Here is an 8,402-nt window from a genome sequence, read left to right as displayed (position 1 = left end):
TTAGGGTTTCTTAGTTAGGGAAATTCGTAGGATTTTTCTCTCTGGTTATTTTTTTTGGATGTGTGTATGATTTAATTACAGAATTCTTTGTTGATTTCACAATATCAATCAATTTTGGGGATCGATGGTTTTTTTTGGATGAATTTAGTTTTGAATTTTGGTAGAATTGTGTGAAAGATTATATAAACTGATTGATATTGATTATTATCAGTTCTGAAAGTTGACAGTGCTTGAAGTCGATGAAGTTATCCCAAATGTATTCATCTCAACTCTCATACTAATTAAAAAAAAACGGGTATAGGGTGGGTTTGTGGTGGATTTGGATAAACAAGTGGGTGACGGAGCGAAAATGAATTTTGTTTTGTGGATGAGTAGCATATATGTCGTGAGTGGCGGGGTGATATGACTTTTGTAGGTGGTTACGAGAGTGGAGGGACAATCCCGATCATGATTTACTACATTCAAGGGGAAAGGTCTTTCCCTGTAGGGTCGGTTGTGGGCAATGAGGGATTCGAACCTCCGACACGCGTAGCCACATGCTCTAATCCTGTGAGCTATATGCTCAACCCCGCCTCCACTAGATCTGTTCCCGAAAGTATCCTTAAAAAGAAGAACATTTTCACTCCCTGGCCATTTCGGGTTAGGATGTTATAAAAGAGCGTAGGAATCATCTATAAGTGAATAAAGTACATGATGTGTGCAAGTGTTAAATGATTGAGCAACGTGGTAAATGGTGTGGTGAGTGCTACGTGGGTATGACTATCGAATAAAGGGTATACGAGAATAACTTTATGTTTGACACGGGTGATGGCGAGAATGAAAATAATTTTATCTACGTACCCTTATTTTTCACTAAAATAAGATATGGAATGGGGCAATAACGATCTATTCAACACTAATTTAAATTTGAAGAATAGCAACAAGCTCTATTTTGGTAAATTGTCTATAAATATAGTTTAGATTTAATGAAAATTTAATACATACATATACATATATATATATATATATATATATATATATATATATATATATATATATATATATATATATATATATATATATATATATGTAAATCGTGCATCGCACGAGTATTATGCTAGTTGCAAAACTAAATAGGAGGACCTTGTGTTTTGAAAAAAATGAATTAAATTTTTTTCCCGCCAGGTAAAAACGAATGTAATAAAATAAAATTTTAGTTTATTATTTCGTTTTTAGTTTCGGATATTTAAAAAAGTGTTGCCAAAAATTTAAATTTTAATAATTACTGAATTTCTTATTAAAATAATTAATATAATTGAAAAAAAATAAAATTGTTAGAATTTTTTGTTTAAAAAATGTATTTGTTTATATATTAATTTCGATTAAAATAAGAGTTTACAAATGTGAAGGGGAAGGGTGACGGGGGAGGGGGTAATTTTCTTTAAAAGGGTAAAATTGTCTTTCACCATAAATACGAGGACGTTTTTAGCAATCGAGGACGTCGAATAGCGATACACTATTTGTAACCAAATATAGAAAATATATACTTCGTATAATTTAAAATATATACTTCGTATAATTTAAAATATATATAGAATGATTTTTTTTTTTTTTTGAGGAAAAGAGAATCAAATATATTTTAAAGGTGTTAACAAAATAATTATAGAATCAAGTATTTTATTTTTTTAATACTCCGTAATTTTTTTATATCTAAAAGAGAGGCGAATCAATGAGTGACACTTGTCATCACCACATTGATTTCCTCTCTTTTAGTATATTATACTAGTCTTATATGCACGAGATGCGTGCAGGATTATAAAAAAATAAAAAAATGTGTTGTTCCAGCTAATCACCACAAATAATAGGCAAGCAAAATTATTGTTTCAAAGTTGATCTAATGAGAATTTAGACATCATTTCTACTTTAAAAAAAAAAATATCTAAATATTCAAACAATATAATACTCATTCCCGTACACTTTGAAAAAGCTTAATTGTAATACCGAAATAAATAAATTAATTAAAACATACATAGAATAAAATAGTGTGTTTCATTTTTTGTTCTCACATTGTACTTGCCTAACACTCCTCCGCCCAATCAATTTGCATCACATAACTACCATTAATTATAAGAATGTCCTAGATTAAAATCTTCAATTAGTGGAGGTAGCCCACGAAAAAGTTTTGAAGTTTGAGAATACTTTTTCCATGACTCGACCTATTATGTCCATTAAGCTGCATAAACGTTAATCATAGTCATAGTAGATTGAACTCTAATGAAATAACAATTTTATTTTAGTAGCTAAGCAGTCTAAAATGTATTGTGTAAGGTAAGTATTATTACTTTTCAAATTATCACTTTTACCATATAGGATAAGTCAGAAATTATAATTAATCTATTATCAGATAAAACTTATCCTTCAAAAAATCAAATATTAATCTATGATAAAGTTATCATGTGTTCAAGAATAAAGAACTTTTCTAGATAAGTTTATTTTTTTTCTCAAAAAAAAAAAGAATAAAGAACTTTTCTTTTAAAGAATTATATACTCCGTACTCCACTTACTCCAAATTGGTGGTGGTGGTGTTCTCACCAAATTACTCCAACCAAACTTTTCTTAATAAAAACAATAAACCCTACTCCAAACATATATCTTTCTCTCGCCTCTTTTCATCAAAACATCATATCAGGAAATTATCAATTCATCTAATCTCTTCCTCTCGCCTGTTTTTATCAGAAAATCATCAATTTGTCTGATCTTTCTTCGTCGCTCTCTCTTCTTTGGTGACAACACCAGCAGCATCAACATTAATAAAGAAGGAGATCTGCCCAATTGCCCAAAGACGCCGACAATATTCCTCACCAACCGCTTCTCATTTTTCTTATTTAGGCTAACTATTATTGGGGTTTCCGGTATCGCTCCGCCGCAATGGTGGTGGTGATGTCTAATTTGATTTATCTGTTAAATTTGAGAATTGTATTTCATCACGATCTTCTTTTGATTTGTAATGCTGGAAATTTATAAAGAAATAGTTGTTTCCGGGAAGAAAATGAGAGAGAATGCCGGCGTGATTTACAACATTAATTGAGTGATTAATGTGTTATTTACTTTGTAATTTGCCTTCTTGTAGTTGTATTCATTAATTGTTGTTGACTTATTTGCTACGGAGTATAAATTTTGACAATTCTATACGTTAGAATTTCGTGATTGAGGATTAGTATTAAACAGTCAGTTTTATAAATTAATTCAATTTGATTAAAAAAATCAGTTAGCTATATGGATTAATTTTTGTTGACTTCTTTGCAATAAATTTTCCCAATTGATTGATTATGTACGTTAAAATTTTGTGATTGATGATTAACAGTAAGTAGTTTTCTAAATTAATTTAATTTGGCTAAAAAAATCAGTTATTAATCTGTATCTTGGACACAAAAATTTGGGTTGTGGGTAACTGGTTATTGGTTAACGGGGGAGGGTATAATTGAGTTTTGGCAAGTGGACACGAAAAGTTAATTCACTACAATACCCTCAGGAGCTGGCTTATAGAATAGAGATATATTCCCTTTTCTTCCTCTAAAACACAAGTTGAGTACTTGATCATAATCAACTTCCTGTATTTAGTTTGTTGTGATTGTTTGTATAGGTTCCTGCCTGTGTTGCTTTTTGTTCTAGATGTTAGTTTCTGGTCCTTCCTAGAAGGTTTGGAAACACAACCTGAGCTTAGGTTGTAGAAACGGAGTTTGGGTATTGAATACATTTGCTACAGCTTAATTACCCAAAAAAAAGTTCATGTGTTTGGCATGAAACACTAGTTTCTTGTATCTGATTGAATACACAAAATTGTGAGTAACTCTAGTTTGTAGTATCTTATTGAATGCACAAAATTGTTAAAGGGTTTTTGTATTGATGCAAAATCAGGTTTTTGCATATACATAGATCCGTTGCTTGTCTTGTCATTTTGCCTACCATCTCTCCCGTTAACCATGAACAAAAAAACTTACATGAATGTTTTTTTTACTATTAACTTGTTCTTGCATTGACTACTATATCTATTGCTGAATTTTGTCACATTTGATGTCTATATTTCTATTGGTCATACTATAATACATGCTAACTGCAGTTACAGTCTTATATTGCTGAACGTTATTAGAAAATTTTGACTCATCGTTTTCTAGAGTTCTCTTTTAAGTCTTCGTGACAAAGAGCATGAAAGCTGGTCTTTTGGATTGAAAAGCCTTTTTCCTGATATTTTGGTTATGTAAAAATAGGCTTTGACTGGAGTTCTCGATTGTCTCTTAGGGACTCTAACAAGATGGTTTTTTATCGTTTCCAGAAAGAATTTGAAGTCGTATTATCATCTCAAACTCAAGGTACGTAGTTGGTTCATAATTTTCTGATGGAAACGGATATCACATTTGTTTATCACAGTTACTAAATTGGTTGTTGCATACGCATAGATAAGTTTCATTAGTTCGTAAATGAGATAGTCACTAAATGTTGGATCATCTAACAAGTATTAATTGATCTAAATCATGTTTCTCCTTAGCAAGTTTAACAATTTTCTGTACTTTGGCATGGTTGTAATTCTATATGTAACTTTCCACTTCTAAAATCCCGTTTTACCGCATAAGAGGTCAATGTTGCTATATATTAATTTCACAGGCTAACTTCTAACATATCGAAGTATGATATAGTTATGTTGATATTGTTAAAACCTGATATTCTATGAGATTTTGTTGTAAACTTGTAATTGTCAACCTTCAGAATTCCTTGATTAAGGTTTTATGGGTGTCAAAATTGTAATTGGAGAAATATTTTAAATGGATTGTATGCCACCTAGACCTAACAGAACAAAATTGATCTCTTTGCCCCTGTTTTTTCTTTGAAACTTTGTTGCACTTTTATTTTGAGGAAGTGTTGCTTATGGAATTAAAGTGGTCTTCTTTTTCTTTTTTTTAGCCCTCCTTCATCCTTCATTCCTTCTACATTGTATAGGACATACGGGTGATACAACAATTTAAGTTTATACTCCGTAAGGAGTAAGAAAAACGAAGTATTGGTGAAGATTTTGTTGCTCCATTATTTCTTTATTTTTATTACACCGGTAAAATTATAGGAAAATAAATAAATTGTTATAAATATATTGTATTGTGGATGCCCATTATACCCTCGACATCCTTATCCTATATAATGTACGTATGTGTACATATGATGTGAACGGAGAATAAGAATATAACCGCCTGTTTCCTCTTTCTCTCTCTCCCTTTCTCCCTAATTTCATAACACGTTATCAGCACCATTGCAAACGAAAATTTCAAGAGACTTTTCTACAACGATGTAACTATGTAAGTTTACTTTCATTCTTTGATTATTAATCAAATTATCAAATTAGAATATGTGATGGTTGGATTTATCATGTTGCTTTACTTTTGTACCAAAAGGCAAAAGCCACTGTAAGTTTGTCTTAATTATGCCTCCATCTTGCTATTTAGATTCATGTTTGTTTGATTTCCTTTCGTATTGGCATTATATTGCGGTGGTTTAGTGGATGACAAATCTGGATATTACGGAGTTTTGATGATGCCTGTAGCATAGTTGCATACGTTGGATATTATTGATGATAATGCTTATATGCATAGTTGCATAAGTTGATGATAATACAAGCGGTTATTGTCAACATTTATGATTTTGTTCATGTATTATCATTATTTTATTTTTATTTTCTTTTTCTTTCATTTGCTTTAATTTGTTGTCATCATAGTCATATGCTTTAATTGTGATAACACGTTTGATATGTTTATTACGGTTACTCATGCATGGTACTCGCATAGTCTCATTAGGATGGTACATGCATATAAAATTCGAAAGTAATCGTAGGTTTTATGCGACTATGTGAAGACAAGGTAGTTATCCTTTTGGAGATGACAACGGTATTTATTTTAGATTTATGATTTATAGTGATTTTAATTATGAAAAATTCTTGTTTATGTTTTTGGAGAAATTGATTTTAGACAAAGATTTAAATATGGTTGATTTCTTGATCATCACTCCCGAAGAAAATAGTTGATTATTGAAGTCTAAGGATGCCCCTCATACATCAATGAGAATAGATTATGAAGTGATGTATTTAGTGGGTAGAAAAAATTTTCTCTTACAATAGTTAAGATGGAATATATACATAAATCAGGGGGAGATAGCTTTTAATTTTACAAAATAGTGGTATATGGATTAAAATGATAAATAGATGTTAAATGTGGTACAAGTTTTTGTTTATAAATCATTGACTCTCTTTATGAACATACGTATGAGTTTATGATATTGATATCATCCTGAAGATGAAGAAAGATGAATGTGTTTATTGAAATTGATATGTACCACATTTACAATGTATACTCCAGAAGAGTACACGCTATCTTTCCACAAGTTTTGTTAAATTGTCTTGCTATTAGAAATGAGACACCAGTTTGTGTCGTTATATCACATCACAACATGTCCAAATTATAGTATTTTATAATTAAAGTAAGTGATCACTTAGGAAAGATAACCAGCAGTTATGGAACGAAATATTTTATATGATATTATATATGTATGATTTGATAATTCAGGCCATCCGGGTTTAAGAACACCCGTCATGAGAATTTGAAAATTCTTGTCAAATAAAATTTATGTGCTGACATTCCCTCATATGTTGTATATATATTCAAAGGCAAGACATAATGATGAGGTTGAGTTGTATTTCAATCAAATATTTATAATGAAGATTGAGAAAATAAATACAAGAGATATTAATTGCTTTGAAAACTTGTATAATGATATGATAGGTGATTTGAAGTTCACCATGATAGTAGGTGACCAGAAGTTCACCATAATGAGTGAAGGTGACTTGAAGATCACTAAGAAGTTTACAAGTATTTTGTAATTGATTTAAATATCATAAATCTCTTGATTGGGGTAATCATACGTCAGCACGAAATGAGAAAATATGAAAAATATAACTGCACAGTGTATCTACTCCCCATGATTAATGTTTATCTCCAGAAGAGAACGGAAGTATTAAACATTTATTAAAATACACGCTGAAAAGTGTATTATTAGTTGGTGAAAGATTTTATGCCCCATAAATATATTGAAAATAATTTCCCAACTTAGGGGGAGACGAGCTAGAATAAGTTGGCAAAATTGAAAGATAATATATTGATCCCCATATGAGTAAGTGTAAATGCCAACTATATGTCCTCAAAGTATGTTTGGACATAAATATCTATGACTTGATTATGTTAAAATGTTACATGTTCAGATGCATAAATGTGTATAATGGTCATAGTGCTCGATGTTACTATAATGATCTTGCCAATATTTATTTAAATCTTTGCACCTGAAGTGTAGATTATATATACGGTTCCAACACAATGATGAGATATAGATTTATTTATATGAAAAGGGCAAGATAATGCAGTTGATGATATTATTGAAAAGAAAGAAAACACTATTATATAGTGTATGAAATACCCTTGAAGTAGTATAGATATCTGAACTATAATAGATGGCCCGTGAGAAAAGATGAATGGTATCTATTGAATAAGTATTCAGATATCATTGATAAAAAGCATGCAAAATATATGTTGAATAATTTTGATGATACCGGTAGATGATGGAACCGAAATATAATGCATATGCGAAAAATAATGGATTTTGAATAGGAGATCGCAAATCTATGTATGTTTCGACGTAGACATAACTATGATGATCAAATGAGCTCATGGACCTGAAGTCAAACAAGTTATGGATTTGAAATATCCACATTGTACAATGTTTTGCATCTGAGTCTTGCATTCATATACATGTGTAGTTAATAGGTAAATGCATCATTCATCATACATTTAGTTTGTTTTATATTTTATCATGGTATGATGTAGAATTATCCAGTTATAATTTCATATTACATGTTTCAAAACTATTATGATGTCGTATATGAATATGCAACCCAAGAATGGTATGACAGATTTGCAACTTTATGAATATTATAAGAGGAGTTTCTTACTCCAATGAGCGAATAGTTGCGAAAGAAGTATATATATAATGTTGATTTAATAGCATTTTATGAATCATGCAAATAAGAAGAGTTCCTGAAGAACTTATACATAATGTTCTTAACATCTAGCCCTTTAAGTTTTGCATATCAATATCACAAAATTGATGAGATATTATCAAACTCTTAAAGAGTTTTTCGATCGAACTGTCATCTCAACCAGTAGTTTGAGTACTTGAGAATTATGAAATATACATATTAGTTTGTTCAAGGAAGAATCCTTGTACACATATGAGTTGATTCATAATATAAGACAAGAATATGTAATGTCCTTACATTGAGTTTTATTTTATGGTCCAGAAGAACCATAAATTACATTATTAGTTATATACCC

Source organism: Spinacia oleracea, chromosome 4 (genome assembly GCF_020520425.1).
Source record: "Spinacia oleracea cultivar Varoflay chromosome 4, BTI_SOV_V1, whole genome shotgun sequence".
Classification (NCBI taxonomy): domain Eukaryota; kingdom Viridiplantae; phylum Streptophyta; class Magnoliopsida; order Caryophyllales; family Amaranthaceae; genus Spinacia; species Spinacia oleracea.
This window is presented reverse-complemented; position numbering follows the sequence as displayed.